At 41.0% G+C, this 16,199-nt stretch overlaps 1 protein-coding gene across 2 annotated transcripts in view; it reads right to left on the reverse strand.

Annotated features, from left to right (window-relative positions):
- POU2F1 (POU class 2 homeobox 1) overlaps positions 1-15,933 on the reverse strand; it is a 186,640-nt gene extending 170,707 nt beyond the window's left edge. For both annotated transcript variants that reach the window (XM_055323811.1, XM_055323810.1), the window contains exon 1: positions 15,880-15,933. The gene's annotated coding sequence lies outside the window, so the exon portion shown is untranslated. The remainder of the gene's footprint in view (positions 1-15,879) is intronic.
- Positions 15,934-16,199: the final 266 nt, after the last annotated feature.

Below are 16,199 nucleotides of genomic sequence, written 5' to 3' on the forward strand. Positions count from 1 at the left end.
CCTGTAATTAAAAGCGCTAAGATAGATGGCTAAATAGGATTTACAGAAACAGAAAAGGTCACTAACTCTGACTCGGACTTTGAGTCTGGGAGAAATGGGGAAGGCAGTAGAAGTTGAGTTCCCAACAGGTGACCTAATCTCTCCTCTCATCCCTAAACTACTTCTCAAAAGACAGATAAGAATTAATTAGATGGAAGAAGGGGGAGGTACTTACTCATAGAAAGAGAATATTTAAGTTATAAATTTTCAGGAAAACCACAAATATTCTGAAAGGCTAGAACCATTGCAATATGAAAGAAAAATATTTTATTTTATTTTTTTAAAGAAAAATATTTTAAAAGATGCCAAACTTACAATAGATACATGAAAATGAAAATGTTGATAAATATTTTTCATCTATCAACATAGCAATAATTTAAAAGAACTTATGGAGAAACTGACACTATTAAATACTGTAGATAAAATATATATTGTAGATAGGTAAAAATATACAATGACAAAATGTAAAATTCTTACAGGTGTAAAATTTTTTTATCCTACAATTTTTATTCTTAATTTATATATAAAAAAAATACACTATCGGGACATGCCTGGCTGGCTCAGTGAGTGGACCATGCACCTCCATCTTGGGGTTGTGAATTAGAGACCCATGTTGGGTGTAGAGATTACTTAAAAATAAAATCTTTAAAAAAACCCAATAGTATAGAGGAATGCTTGTAACTATGGGGAAAAATCTAACACATCAAAAGGGATCAAGTAAATTTAAATTAGTTCATCCGCCCATACAATAAAGTACTATGCAAGCATTCAGAAGGATGAGGTGAGACGTGGAAGAATATTTATGAACAACTGTTAGATAAAAAGAAGGCAGGTTAGGGGGCACCTGGGTGGCTCAGTCAGTTGAGTTTCGGACTCCTGATTTTGGCTCAGGGCTCGGATCATGATTTTAGGATCTTAGGATCCTGGGACCACACCCTACAAGTCAGGGCTCCCCAATCAGTGGGGAATCTGCTTCTCTTCCTTTCCCTATGCCCCTCCCCTCCTCTCTCTCTCTCTAAAATGAATAAATAAAATCTTAAGAAAAACTGAAACTTGTAGCCATGTCAGTATTTTCTAGTTTTATAAGACACGGTAAAAAATTGCTCCTCTGCTAAGATTCATTGGGCCTTTCTGTTTAACCTAACAATCACCCTTGATCAGCTACGGCCACCCTGAGTCATAATTCAACAATTAATTTATCATTTGTTACTTATGCCACTAGAAGTTACTCAACTAAATAAACTTCAGAGATCTGTAAAAGAAAAAGGAGGAGGAAAAAAAGTTAGCCTTGAAATTACCCAAGGGTTACACTTGGCAAATAAAAAAAGTTTACCTGAAAAAATCCTGAATAGGAAGCCTTGCAAAAATTTAAGAAACGGGAATGGAGGCAAATTATGTAACAGGTGTACTAGGATTCCTTTTTAAAATTAAATGTACATACATGAGAAGTCAGACACATCTGGGGTGTAAGTGTGGATATATGTAGGCACTATGCACCAATGGGTATGTGTCTACACATACAAGCACATTCCAGAAAGGGGTTCAGTAATTAAACCAACATCATAGGGGATCCCTGGGTGGCTCAGCGGTTTAGCGCCTGCCTTTGGCCCAGGGCGCAATCCTGGAGTCCAGGGATCGGGTCCCGCATCAGGCTCCCAGCATGGAGCCTGCTTCTCCCAACTCCTGTGTCTCTGCCTCTCTCTCTCTCTCTCTCTCTCTCTATCATAAATAAATAAATAAATAAATAAATAAATAAATAAATAAATAAATAAATAAATAAATAAATAAATCTTTAAAAAAAATAAACCAACATCATATTGGTTGTTATAGCATTATATAACTGATAAGACATGATTCCAGCATCATGAGCGGGCAGTGGCTTGACACTAGAGTCTAAGTCCCTGAAAACACAACATGATTTCTTCTAGCAATATGCATTATTAATTCGTCTTCCCAGGCTATAGTGATGTTTACCGTATCTGACATCAAAGGATTCTCACCAATTCCCTTCTAACTGATTGCTGTATGAGTGTGTGTGTGTGTGTGTGTGTGTGTGTGTGTATTAGTCTCCTAATATTTAGTCTCCCTAAACAGCATTCTTGGCTGACTGTGTAAGAAAATACTAGATGAGTGGAGGGGAGTAGCTCTCAACAAGGTAAAGAAAAATATTTCAGACAAGAACAGTGTAACAACTAAACTAGGTGACACTGAGCAAGACTAAACAGGGTATATATGATAGAGAACACCAATACTATTAAATGACTAACTTATCAGAAATAATATTCAACTGCCATGTTTCCTCAACTGAAAGCTACACCTCTAGTTTATTTTTATATTTTTTAAATTTTATTTATTTACTCATGAGAGACAGAGAGAGGCAGAGACATAGGCAGAGGGAGAAGCAGGCTCCCTGCAAGGAGCCCTATGTGGGACTTGATCCTGGACTCTGGGATCACACCCAGAGCCAAAGACAGACACTCAACCGCTGAGCCACCCAGGTGTCCCTACACCTCTGGTTTAATAACAGTTTGGTAAGGGGTAAAGGGAAAGAAAAACAAATGCATAGTATATTTGCCTATACATCAATTTTAAGTCAGAACTCATTAAACATTAAAATATTTTATTTATTTATTTATATTTTCTTCCAAGATTTTATTTAAATTCAAGTTAGTTAACATACAGTGTAGAACTAGTTTCAGGGGTAGAATTCAGGGATTCATCACTTACATATAACACCCAGTGCTCATCATAACAAGTGCCCTCCTTAATTCCCATCACCCACTTAGTCCATCCCCCCCCACCTCCCCTCTAGCAACCTTCAATTTGTTTTCTCTAGTCAATAGTCTCTTACAGTTTGCCTCCCTCTCTGTAGAATATTTTAAACACATGTTAATCAAAATAATACAAAACAGAGTAAGTCCTAATTTCCTATGTAGCATACTGGGTCATGAAAAAATAGAAAATAAACGATGCCCCAAATAAAAATTATCTAATTGTTAACAATTGCAACTTCAGTTTTAAATACGATTCTTTTTTTTTAATTTATTTTATTTTTTTGTTTATTTGAGAGAGAGCAAGAGAAAGAGAGAGCACAAAGCAGGGGAAGGGGCAGAGGCTCTGAGAGAGGGAAGCAGGCTCCCCGCTGAGCAGGCAGCTGATGTGGGGCTAAATCCCAGAAGCCTGGGATCATGACTTGAGCTGAAGGCAGATATTTAACCAACTGAGCCACCCAGGCACCCCTTAGATATAATTCTTAACAGAAATCCAAAATGTTCAGGATTTATGGGTTATCAGATTCAGCAATGTGTACACAAATAGCTTCAAAATATTTTCTTTAAAGATTCTATTTATTATTTGAGAGAGAGAGAGAGAACAGTGGGAAGAGCAGAGGGACAAGCAGACTCTGCTGAGCACGGACCTGGATGCCCTGAGATCATGACCTGAGCCGAAACCAAGAGATGGACACTTAACCAACTGAGCCACTCAGGCACCCCGCAAAATATTTTTATAATCAACATCTGGAGATACCTGAAAGATAGGTTAACAATAGAGGTAGTAATCAGTTGTCCACCTCTCCAAATTGCAAGATAGAGATGAATATACAATTGGTTCTAGACCACACAGTTTGGGCATGGGAGCTTTAAGTGCTCTAAGGATAAACTCAGAAGTAATAGCTGCTATATACTTCTCATCCAAGTGGCCTGAAACAGAATTTAATGGTTAAGAGCATGATAATTCTCTTAATTGCTACTGCCACAATCAAAATAGGCCGGAGACCTAGATGTGCCACTTAGCCTCTTTTAACCACAGTTTTCTCACGTGAAAGATACGGATAACAACTGCACATAACCTCATGGGGTCATTGTCAAGAGTAATACAAAAATGCATGTCAAGCATTTTGTAACTGGCTCAAAGGCTTGGTAAATGTTATTTATTATTGTCACTGGAAATCAATACATTTGGTGTAGGGTATGGAGTCTCTTCCACAGATTTTGCCTGTATATTTAGCCATTAAAAAGGACAAAGATCATAAAAATAGCCTTATAATAAAATCATCATCACCTCTTTAGCTAAATATGGACTAGACAGGCCCAACTTGAGTTCCTTGAAAGTGCTATGCTTTCCACGAGTTTCAAGAGTAATGTACTATACTGTTCCCTTTGCCTAGAACATTTGCAATCCTACTTCCTATTCAGTCTTGGACTGATTAACTTTGTCATCCTTCATGTCTCAGTGTAAACATCACTTGCTTAGGGAGTCTGTCCCAAATCCTCTAGTCCAGATTAGGTGTCCCTATCTTTAAGTTGATGACCCTATCTTATTCAGAGTACCCCTGATTTCCATGTTTTACTCAGTTAAGTAGGAACAGTGTTATTTAATGTATGACTTGCCTAACAGATTGTAAGCTTTGAAGGCAAAAACCATATCCATCCTACTCACTATTCTATCTCCAGTGTTGGGTACATGGCAAGGAATAAAGAAGTTCTATAAATACTTACTGAATTAAATGAATGCAGAAGGACCAGTCAGGTTGGTTAATTATAATCCAGTTCATGCTCACATTGAAAACTATTACAGTTTCTGATAAGCTTACTGTCCTTATTCAGTCACACTGTAGTAAGATGTTTCAAAACTTAGTTCCACCTTTCTGGACTACCCATCTTATGATTTAGCTCTGTTGCTAAGATAGGATCATGCCTATCATGCTCTATATTTTTAATATATTTAAAATGGTATTCAGATGAAAGCGAAGCTATTCAAAGTATCTGTTTACTGGCCTTCACCCAAGAAATATTACTGAAGAACTCTGTAGCTTAAAAAGCAAAAAAAAAAAAAAAAGTATGAAGACAATCTACAATATATCCGTGAGAATCCTATGGGCCAGAAAAGTGAAGCATCATCAGAAAGCTACACAGTGCTACAAACAGAATAAGGACCTAGGTTTACTAGTTCTGTTTGTCTTTCCACTGTAGAGCCACTTTAGTATATCAAGAATCACTGTTCAAAATAGTCTAAGCAATAGTCTTGAAATGAAACTATCCTAATTTAAATTATCCTAATCATTCAATGCTACTAATTTATAAAGCTTTTTTTTTTTAAGATTGTATTTATTTAAGAGAGAATGCGTGTGAGAGCAGGATCGGGGAGGGACAGAGAGGGATGTAGACTCCCCACTGAGCAGGGAGCCAGAAGTGGGGCTCCATCCCAGGACCCTGAGATCATGACCCGAACGGAAGGCAGATGCTTGACTGAGCTACCCACACGCCCCATTTGTAAGGCTTTTTTAAACTGTGGATGGCCATACCTCTACTGTATTAGGAACTCTGGGGGAAAGGCCTATCTATGCCTTTGCATGCTGAGAAAGTTCCAAGGGTGATTCTTATCCCAACAAAGACTAAGAACCCTAATTTAATCAATCAAACATTATCTGCTAAATGTCTATTCTGTCCTTAGTAACACACTTGCTCTCCTCTTAGAGGAGAAAAGATTTACTTATATAACTCAATTAGAGAAGAAAATAAGACTGTGTATAATGAAGTGCTGAATTAGCTAAATGAACACAAATTAAGTGCTAAACTCAGAGAAACTAGGACAGTAGCATAGGCTTGAGAGATCAGCTATTTTTGGAGACAGAATAACAGATAGGTCCTTTATGATAAACAAGGACAACAGCTTTCCAACAGTGCTCAGCAGGAGTCTGTAAGAATCCTGTGGAAGTGCCTTAGGGGCCACAATGATAAGAGACAGAGGATGCTTTTCCGGCCCTGACAACCATTTCCATAGGAACAAGTCCACTCTTAGTTTTCATATAGTAAGCTTCGGCCTAAACTTCATTTTATTATTCTTTTAAGATTTTTTTTTTTTTTCATGAGAGGCAGAGACATAGGCAGAGGAAGAAACAGGCTCCCTGTGGGGAGCCCAATGCGGGACTCATCCCAGGACCCAGGGATCACAGGACCCGGGGATCACACCCCGAGCCAAAGGCAGACCCTCAACCACTGAGCCACCCAGGGGTCTAAACTTCATTTTAAAAAGAACTCTAGATAGATTAGATAGATAGATAGATAGATAGATAGATAGATAGATAGATAGATATTACAAAAAAAACCGCAAAACACTCAAATGGCTTTTAAGTGTAAAAACTCTTATTTACAAATATGAAGAAAAGGGGGGGGGCATCAGTGAAGTAACTTGTCCCAAAATCACAAAGCTAATTAGTGATCGAGAACCCAGGTCTCTCAGCTCACTATACCATGTCACACACTATGACATTCCCAAGGAGGGGACAATGTGAGCAGAGGTTCTCACAAAGAATCCCAAATGCCAGCCTGACCAAAACATCAGGTTTACTTTCAAACTGGGATTTCAAACTGTGGAGCAGGATGGGTAGGTGGTGGGAAAGGAGGTTGAAAGAGCCCAAACAACCATCAGAACAAAATATAGCCACCTTCCCTGAACAGCTCTTCAACACAAAATTTTAAGTAGATTTTTAAAAAATGACAACCTGATAAAAGCAGCTGTGTGGCGATCTATAAGGGGACTTCCTGGGTGGAAGTGTTGAGTCAGGCTCTATAAGGAAGTAGCATAAGATAAGGATGCACAGACAGGGATGGGGACTAGATAGCAGAATACCTTCAAAGTTCATGTTTGCTACAATGCAACACCACCACCATGTAAAACTTTCAGAAGTAGCAGGGAGTATACTCCCTCTTGCAAGGTGCTGGCTGCACAAGGAAATGTACAACCTGCAGTAAGGTGCCCCACAGAATCAATCTAAAGCTAGCTTCTCCTTCGCTACAGCAACAATACAAGTAATGAAATTGCTGATTTTACTCTGGTGCTCCTGTAAGAAAAACTATTACAGTGCTTTAAAAATACTTCTGTTATCAATTTGTTACTCCCCACAGCATCACTCTAACACTGGTATTATCACCATCTTACTGTTGAAACAACCACAGAAGTCAGTGGCAAAGTCAAAATGAGATGTCTAGTATTTACAATGCTCCGACTCAGTCCATACACACACATTTGTGGCATGAGCACAAATCTCAATCCTAATATTTGTATGTTTATCACACGTTTACTTCAGTAAAACTGTTCTGATCTTCACAATGAGTTTATAACCTAATATCCACCCAATCATGTCTCAAATGACATTTCCAAAATTGAATTCATTGCCTATTCTCCAAAGAGCTCCCCCTTCCAACCTCCCTACTTCCTTTCATTTGGCACTGTCCTAGAAATTAAGTCCAAAACCTTAGCATCCCCACCTTGACTCTAATTAGCTGCGTTTTAAACACTTAAAATTCAGGGCTCTGATCATGGCTAGTCCAGGAAAAAAAAAAAAAATTCAATGGCTCCGTACTGCCTAGGCAAAAGAAATCCAAACTTCTACACCACCAATACAGAGCATTCAGAGCTATCCAGAACAGAGTCCCAAACTACCTTCCACCACACCCCACTGTATAGCCTATGTAAGAACTAACCTGGAAGTCCTGCTGTTCCCCAAATATACTTTGTGCTTACTGAGCACGTGACCTTGAGAAATCACTTAATCTAGGCTTTATTTTACTCAACTATAAAATGGGCATAATAATACTTGCCTGAAAGGAACAACTGAGGTAATGAAAATGAGAGTGCTGCTATAAACTTTAAAGTACTATAAAAATACAGACATTATCATTATGTCATGGTGATGGTAATTTTATTTACACCTGCCTTGCTCCAGAAAGGATATAAAGGCAGCCCACATAAAACACAGAATAACAAGACTTTGAAGATAGAAGCAATAAAAGAAATATAAAATAAAAGGTGTAAGGACATGAAATGGAAATGGGAATGAGGAGGCTAAGAAAAATGCATACCATAATTCCTATCTCATTTTCAGGTTAATAATGTGGTCTAAACACTACAGTTTGAGTAAAAGGAAACTAAGACAATAAGACAATCCAATGTCCAGAGACTAAAAACAAAACGATTGGTCAGAAATAAAACAGTTCTCCTAATATAAAAACCTAACAAGAATTTTTCCCAAAGGTTCCTATTCCACGTGATTAACTGGACATCTTCAGCATATTTATCATGGATTCTCCATTTTATTACATTATTATTAGACTGAAAGTCTGTGGAGGTCAGGTAACTGTCCTGTTTGTAGCTCTAACAGTGTTTAAAGCAATTAGTCAACAAACCACATGCCTCAATTTTTATTATACTGGTTTCCATGGATCCAGTCTCTGCTTCCTATTTCCAACCATCTTGTACACCACCATATTAATCCTAAAATATCACTTTTATCACAGAATTACTTCAAAACCTTACTTCAAAAACCTTCAAAAGACTCCCTGCACATAGAACAATTGCCTCATCCTTTATCTACAGTCCTGAACTTTTCCCCAGCAATGTGTTTCCCTGTCTTCCCATTCCTCCAAATTCTTTTAGCCTTTTTAAGCTCAGCTTTAAGACTCATCTTCTACTTAACGTCTTCTTTGACTGGCAGCAGTGAGGTAGAGAGAGGGGAGAGACTGGAGGTGTGGGTAGGAGGAGTCTAGAAAGTCAGATGTCTTGTATTCTGACGGCTAACTCAACAGTTAAGAAACTGAGGGCAAGACACTAAACCACTGTGAGAGCATTTCCTCATTTATAAAGGCTTTAAGATAGATGGTATCTACATTACCTTCCAGCTATAACGGCTCTAGGATGCTTTGGTTCCTACAAATTTGGACACACTTTGATCTCTACTCTGATCGTTATTATCTGCTATATATTTTAATATGTAATTACATACATTGTTTTTAAATTTTCCCTGCTAAGAAAACATACCAACTGCTCCACAGCAGAGTCTTAGATTTCCCTTGTTATCTCCAAAAACAACTGGCATAAGACCAGGTACACAGCAGATAAATAGCTTTTGTAAGCGATGAAGTAAGTGTCTTTAAAAGCTTGATTATAATATACTTCCTTGCTGCAGTATGAATCAGCAAAAAAAGGACTTTTTTTTTCATTAAGCAGACCATTAAAATAAGTGTACTAAACAAGAAAACAGGTAAGTCACTTTTTTTCTAAAAAAGTAAATTTACTCCGTAAGTTACAACACCAGTCAGTACAACTCCATTATTTAAGGTGATCACGTTAAACAAAACATAATGTTCACTTCCCAGCCATTCTTGTTTATATCTTCTTCTTTTTCTTCTTTGAGATTTTATTTATTTATTCATGAGAGACAGAGAGAGAGAGACACAGGCAGAGGGAGAAGCAGGCTCCATGCAGGGAGCCTGATGTTGGACTCGATCTCGTGACTCCAGGATCACGCCCTGGGCTAAAGGCAGGTGCTAAACTGCTGAGCCACCGAGGAATCCCCATGTTTATATCTTCTATTGCAAAGAGAAAGCTGACTAGTCCAAAAAAAAAAAAAAAATGAAACAAAACAAAAAACCTACATAGGTTTTATTATTTTACTGATTTAACTTTATCCACTATTGTGATTCCAACATAAAAACCAATAAAGTTACAGAGAATATGAAATAAATCATGTGACAAATTAAACTGTACTTGTAATGACTTTCAACATTGCAGATTAAGTAAAGCTACTTACTACCAATACTCATATTGAGCTTAGTTTTGTGCTTTTCACATTGTCTTTTTTTTAAAATTATTTTTATGTATCCTTTTCTGGATAAATATCCAGTTTCCTGGACAGTACTTTAAAAAAACAATCTGGGCAGCCCGAGTGGCTCAGCGGTTTAGCACTGCCTTCAGTCCAGGGTGTGATCCTAGAGACCCGGGATCGAGTCCCACAACGGGCTCCCTGCATGGAGCCTGCTTCTCCCTCTGCCTGTGTCTCTGCCTCTCTCTCTCTCTCTCTGTCTCTATGAATAAATAAATAAAAATTTTAAAAAATCTGATAAATCTAGAGGTCTACTGATTCTTCTTTTGCTCAGTGCTAGTCTTGTCAGCAAAATCTAGGTAACAGTGAAGACTTGGTATTGGTGAAAAACAAAATCCCAAAGAAGCTATATGAGCCACTGACAAACAAGATAACCTATCAAATGCTCAGTAACACCCTCTAGTAAAAACACATAGCACTCTCTAAACTATATGCACACTATATAAAGAGCCTCTTTATATCAGTCTCTGAAATCCAAGATAATTCTCATATTCCGAATTCTAAATATACTGTAAGTAGATCAGAAAGTCAGGCAATGGCTCCACTCATGCTATTTTTTTTTTCCTTGCTATTAGTGCTGAAAGAGTTTATAAGGGCTCACAGCCAGTTTAGAACATAGAAATATTTCAGTACAAAATAAAACAGATTTATCACTAAAAAGAAATAGAGGGGGGGAGTCTGGGAAGATGGCAAAGAAGGAGCACCCTAAGCTTGCCTCTTTCCATGGATACAATTAGATAACACATCAGTGTAAATAACCTAAGAAGAAATATAAATCTGCAAAGTTATTATCTTTATTCACAGAATGTCAATAATGTGCAAAAATGTTGAGCAAAAGATGGATAAGGAACCTGCTATTCTCTATGATCTGTAACCATTACCTCTTTCAACCCTGATTCCCCTCAAAAAGATTTATCGTATTTAAGCAATACAATAAAAAAAATTAAGCAAAACTCCTGCCCAGTTTCTTTAAAGAGAGGAGGAGGAGGAAAAATTCATGCAGAAAGGATACAGAAACTCAAGTAAGACAAATGTATAATAATCAAACCTACACTGTAATACCTAACACTGGATTTCCTTGAAGAAATAAGTAATAAGCATGTTTGCTCAGGTATTTAACATTAAAAGAAAAAACAGAAATAAGAACAAAGTGACCCAAAAGGAGCATGTTTTGTCTGTGACTTGTTCCGTTCAGTAAACAATAATTATTTAAATAGTTCTAAACATAATCACTTCCATTGGGAAAACACATCCTGCTTAAAATTGCGCTTTCATAATAAGTATTTACTAATCACAAAAACTGTAGTTGAGCAAATACTGTTGTATAAAAGTTAATGAGTCATGTACCAGTATTTTCAAAGAAAATTATTTCTAATAGTGCATGAAAGACTTATATGCAAAGACTAGACCTGTGGGTTTTCAACATAAAAAACAAAGCAAAAAAACCCATTAATAATAAGGCAATCACCCCTACACAATATCATAGTCTTCCTAGGACTAGGAAACATACTCATGAAAGTAACCAATTTTAAAAACAACTTAAACATACACAACTAAATCCAAGATCAAATAATTCAGATTCAAGAAACTTCAAATAGTTCATTTTTAATGCAAAATACTTATGAAAGATAACCTTCAAATTTCCAGTTCTGTCGTTATAGAAGCACTGGCCTAAGATATTCAGGGCTCCTTTAAACATCTTTGGTGGCTTGATAACAGCAATTTAACATTCTGAGCCCTAAACTTATTCCAAAATCCAGTGACCAGATGAATATAGTAGATTAACAATTACTGCAATCGAGGCAACAATAAAACACGTTTTATTTCTTCTGCTTTATACTGCCTGTCGATGCAGAGAATAATACATTTAAAAATATGACAGAATACTATACAATTTAAACCTGAATAGTCACTTTGTTTTCCTTTGACTACTGGGGTTTTCGACAATGACAAAATGAAAGGAATCAAATTAGTTTGGGAAAGATGTTAAAAATTACTTTACAATAGCAGCTTGGAGGCAGAATGGTCCTTTCAGATATTAAAAACATTTGGTCGGCTGTCGCGTGAATTTTCAAGACCTGGACTCAAAGTACCATTATAATTAACAGGTGGGGCAAGTTAAGAAGGAAGCAACAGTGGGTCTTCTGAAAACTTGTGAGAAGCTGCCTGACAGACGCATAAGGAGACAGGCCGATTATAAACTTACTAAGGCTCAACAGTAATCTAAAATTCTCTATCAAGCTTGAAAGGGATAAAGCACAGCATCCTACCACATTCCCAGGGCATTTTATTCAGCACTTCAAGATAAACTGGTAAAAACTACGATGAAAAATGTCTAAAAGAAGTCTTCTATGTCAGAAATCATAGGTGGAAGCACTACCTCACAATGTAATTCTAAAAATTACTTATCAGGGGATCCCTGGGTGGTTCAGCAGTCTGGCACCTGCCTTTAGCCCGGGGCGTGATCCTGGAGTCCCAGGATCGAGTCCCACATCAGGCTCCCTGCATGGAGCCTGCTTCTTCCTCTGCCAGTGTCTCTGCCTCTCTCTCTCTCTCTCTCTCTGTGTCTATCATAGATAAATAAATCTTTAAAAAAAATTACTTATCAAAATAAACAAATTTGTCCAGACTAAAGACAAATTCAAAAAGAATTTTGAATTATTTTTTAAAAAACTGTTTGCAAAGCAAATACTTTCTTCTAAGTATCTACCTTATTTGAAACATTGTAATTTCAATCTAAAAACATATAGCCTTCATTCTCTTCAACTTCACTTTACTCACTGAAATAGGTTCTAAGGCAAATGATCTCTCCTTCTTTAGCCTGGCAGCTTCTTCCTTGAGTTTGGGAGGTCACAAAGAACAGCTCTAAAATAAGCATTTATATTGATCCACTTCCATGATTATATTTACTTAAAACCCATGGTCTCCTTCTGAGAATTTGAGGGGGTGAATTTTTACAAAGCATAGAATGCCAACCAAAATAGAAGGCCAGTTAACAGTACTCATCCTTTCCTCTATTACAAAAATTCTGAACAGTGGAATTTTGTTTATAAAATGCAGCGTACATTTTATCATCCTGGATAAAATATCTACAGCCTTGGTAGTGGTTAAATTGCAGCTATAAAGGAAATTGTCCCGAGATAAATGGTTTCCCTATGAGAAGGTTTCACTGCTACACTTCACCTCAGGACAATAAATCAAATTAACTGCACCTTGTCCTCAGTCCAATGACATCATCAGTTTGACCACATCTTGGGAATCGGGTGCAAAAACATACGCTATTTAAGGCATGAAATCATATTACTGCTTTTTGTCCATTCGACCTCATGCTTCAAGTCTCTGAAGCAGTCATTCACCTGAACATTCACATGAAAGCTACAGACTTTTTTCCCTGCTGCATTCAGGGCCTGCCTAGTGGAGGTGAAAAAGGAAAAAATGATAAGAACTGGTCATTGGAAACTGGCTTGCTTTTAGCCCATCAAATCTACAATTTTGTTACAAATTAAACTGAAGACTAATGTCTTCCAAAATATGTACCTAGCAACTGACCATAAAGTGCCTTATATTTTCAAAGGTTTAACACATCAATGCTAAATAACACTTCTCTGGTACTTTACTAATAGGGTAAAAAAACCACCAATGAGAAGCAACGCTGTTTAAAAACAAACACAAAAACAAAAAAACACACTAAAACTATGTAAAATAAAAAAGAAAACTTTAACAAGGGAAAGACCAAAAATGAAAATTACTGTTTCTTCTGAATTATGGAAGTTAGCCTGACTTTCACAGACCAACTGTCCTAATTCTACATAAAACATAAAATCAATTCTGACAACTTAAAGAGGGGTGGGTGTGCTGGGAGAAGAATAAGTTACAAGATCAGGGTAGACACAATGCCCATGTTTATTATTCTACCATGTTCACTCCTTTAACCATGACACAAATACTTAAAGAAAACATAACCCCATTTCTGTTTTTAGGAGTGCTACCATTAAAATAAGCAAACCTTAACAGGGATAATAGCACAAAATTAATATCAGCCATCTTTTAAATTAGAATGAAGAAGTTGAAAAGGAAATGCAGCACTGAGACATTCTGAAAGTGCTGTTAATTGGAACTTCTAAAACATTTATTCTACAACTCCTAGGAAAAAACTATGGGTTTTACAAATACTGCAGACCTTTACAAAGCCTGAAAGTGTTTAACTTGGAGGTAGAAGTCAAGGGGCAGGGGAGAACTATCACCAAAGTAAAGTGATTTATTTGTATGAAATCAAAATAGGTTTCAGTCGCCTCTGAAAATGAGAAGATTTTCTTTCCTTAGGCCTAATATTACTGCAAACTGTAAGAAAGTCTTTTTAAGAGAAAACAAAACACGACAGAGTTGAAGCTTAGCTAGGAGCTGCTTTACTGCTGGTTAAGGCCCCAGGAGGGTTTGTTTTGCCCGCGGAGGACGGGTCTGTGTATGGAAGTTGGTAGGGGAAAGTCATTTTGGTTATTAGTAAATAAATCAAGCGGCAGAGAATGAGGCCTAGGCAACTGCTAGAGGAGCCAAGGCCTAGCTCTCCCCCTGCTCTTCCCAGCACAGCCTGGGTTTGATCTCAGAGCCCCGTGGATTGCCAAGGAAAAAAAAAAAAAAAGAATCATATCGAACCACAAAAGCACATGGGGCGAATGTAAAATATAAACACGGCGTTGGGCTGTGAGTGGCTGTTATTAAAGGTCTGAATTACTAAACATGAGAGGCGGGGAAAGCCAGGCGGCCATTTCAATAATATAAACCTCCCCGAATTAGACATTATTCAAATGAGAGAGGTTCGGCTAAGCCGAGAGTAGAGAGGACCCAGCACCCAGCAAGAAACCGACACCACAGGACCGGGGAGGGGATCCCCGCCCCTACCTAACTCCCCCCAGGAGAGGGGAAATCTAGCATATTATCAACTTGTCAGGCCAGCCGGTTCTGGGGCAGGGGCAGGAGGGCAGCCCTCTCTACATCCAAGTTCCTGAGAGGCCTCCGGGTGCTCCTGGGGCCTGAGAGCCAGAGGCCCCCGAGGGCCCCCGGTCCCGTCCGCCCGGGTTGGGCGCGGGGGCGGGCGCGGGGGCGGGGGCGGGGGCGCGGGAAGGGGCGGGGGGGAACGGAGATCAGACCACGCCAGACGCCTCCAGCCAACTCCCCAGGGAAAGCACGACCCACGGGGACCGCTGACCGACGGTCCGGAACACATGGGGCTGCCCCGGAGGGCATCCCCCTCCGAGGGGAACTTTCCACGAGGGCCGCCTTCCCAGCCCGTCCGCCCCGGAGGGGGCGAGGCGGACCCCTGCGCGGGCTCCCCACCCCCGCCGCCCCGAGGCCACCTCACAGCGCCCACGACCGCTTGCCCCTACCCACCTAGGGCGCAGGCCCGGTTCAGGTCAGGCCGCCACACGGGGGACAAGCGGGGCGCGGCCGAGGTGCCCGGGGCCGTGACCCCCGGGCTCAGCCCCGCTCCGACCCCCGTGCGGCGGCGGGGCGCGGGCAGAACGCTCTCCCCGGGCGCACCCCCGGGCACCCCCGGGCGCCCTCCGGGCCGAGCCCCCCCCCCCCGCCCGGGCCCTCTCCCGGGGGGGACGCGTGTGGCTGTCCGGCCGCCGGGGTCCGCTCCGGCCCCGCCGCCTCCCCGGCATTGTGCTCGCCGCCACCTCCATCCCCCTCCACGCCCCCCCCCACCCCGCGCCCGCCCGGCCCGGGTCGCCCGCCCGCGCCCCGCCGGCCCAGCGGCTATGAATATGTAAAATGTCTTTATTGTCCTCTCCCTGTGCCCCGGCCCCGCGGCCCCGCCGTGGACCCGCTCGGGTTCGGGCACGGCGGCGAAGAGGCGGCGGCGGCCGCGGAGGAGGAGGGCCGGTGCCGGCGGGCGGGCGAGCGGCGGCGGCGGCGGCGGGGTGGGCCGGGGGCAGGAGGAGGGCGGTGGATCGCAGCCCCCTTTGCCCCTTGTCTTCCCCCTCCGCCTGGCCGCTCCGAGCCTCTTTTGCCCTCCGTTCGGCGCCCGGCGGGGGCTCCGTGCTCCCCGGCCCCCCATCTCCCCGCCGTTAATTATAATAATCCTGAGTACTAATAAATTATGCTAAGTCGCGGGGGGGGCAGCGGGAGCCGGGGTTGAGTATGAATATGAATATGTAAAATGCTGTAATGATTACCTGCTGCTGCTGCCGCCGCGGCTGAACTCTCATCTTGACTCGCTGCTCCTCCGTCCGCCATTTTGAATATTTTAACCAAAATCGCCCGGTCGATAAACCCTCCCTCGCTCCGGCTCCCCTCCCCCCTCCCGCCCTTCGTGCCTCCTCCCTCCTCTCCGCCCCCTCCCGCTCCTTCCTCTCCCCGGGCTCGCGCCAGGGGGCGCGCGAGGCCGTCCCCTTGGAGGAGCCCCACCCCTTCGGGCGCTCTGCGCACGCGCCCCCGGGTCGCCGTGGCTCTCCAGTAGCTAAAGCGCCCTCAACCTGCCAGTCACCCCTTTGCT

The sequence above is a fragment of the Nyctereutes procyonoides genome, unplaced genomic scaffold (genome assembly GCF_905146905.1).
Source record: "Nyctereutes procyonoides isolate TBG_1078 unplaced genomic scaffold, NYPRO_anot_genome, whole genome shotgun sequence".
NCBI classification, from domain to species: domain Eukaryota; kingdom Metazoa; phylum Chordata; class Mammalia; order Carnivora; family Canidae; genus Nyctereutes; species Nyctereutes procyonoides.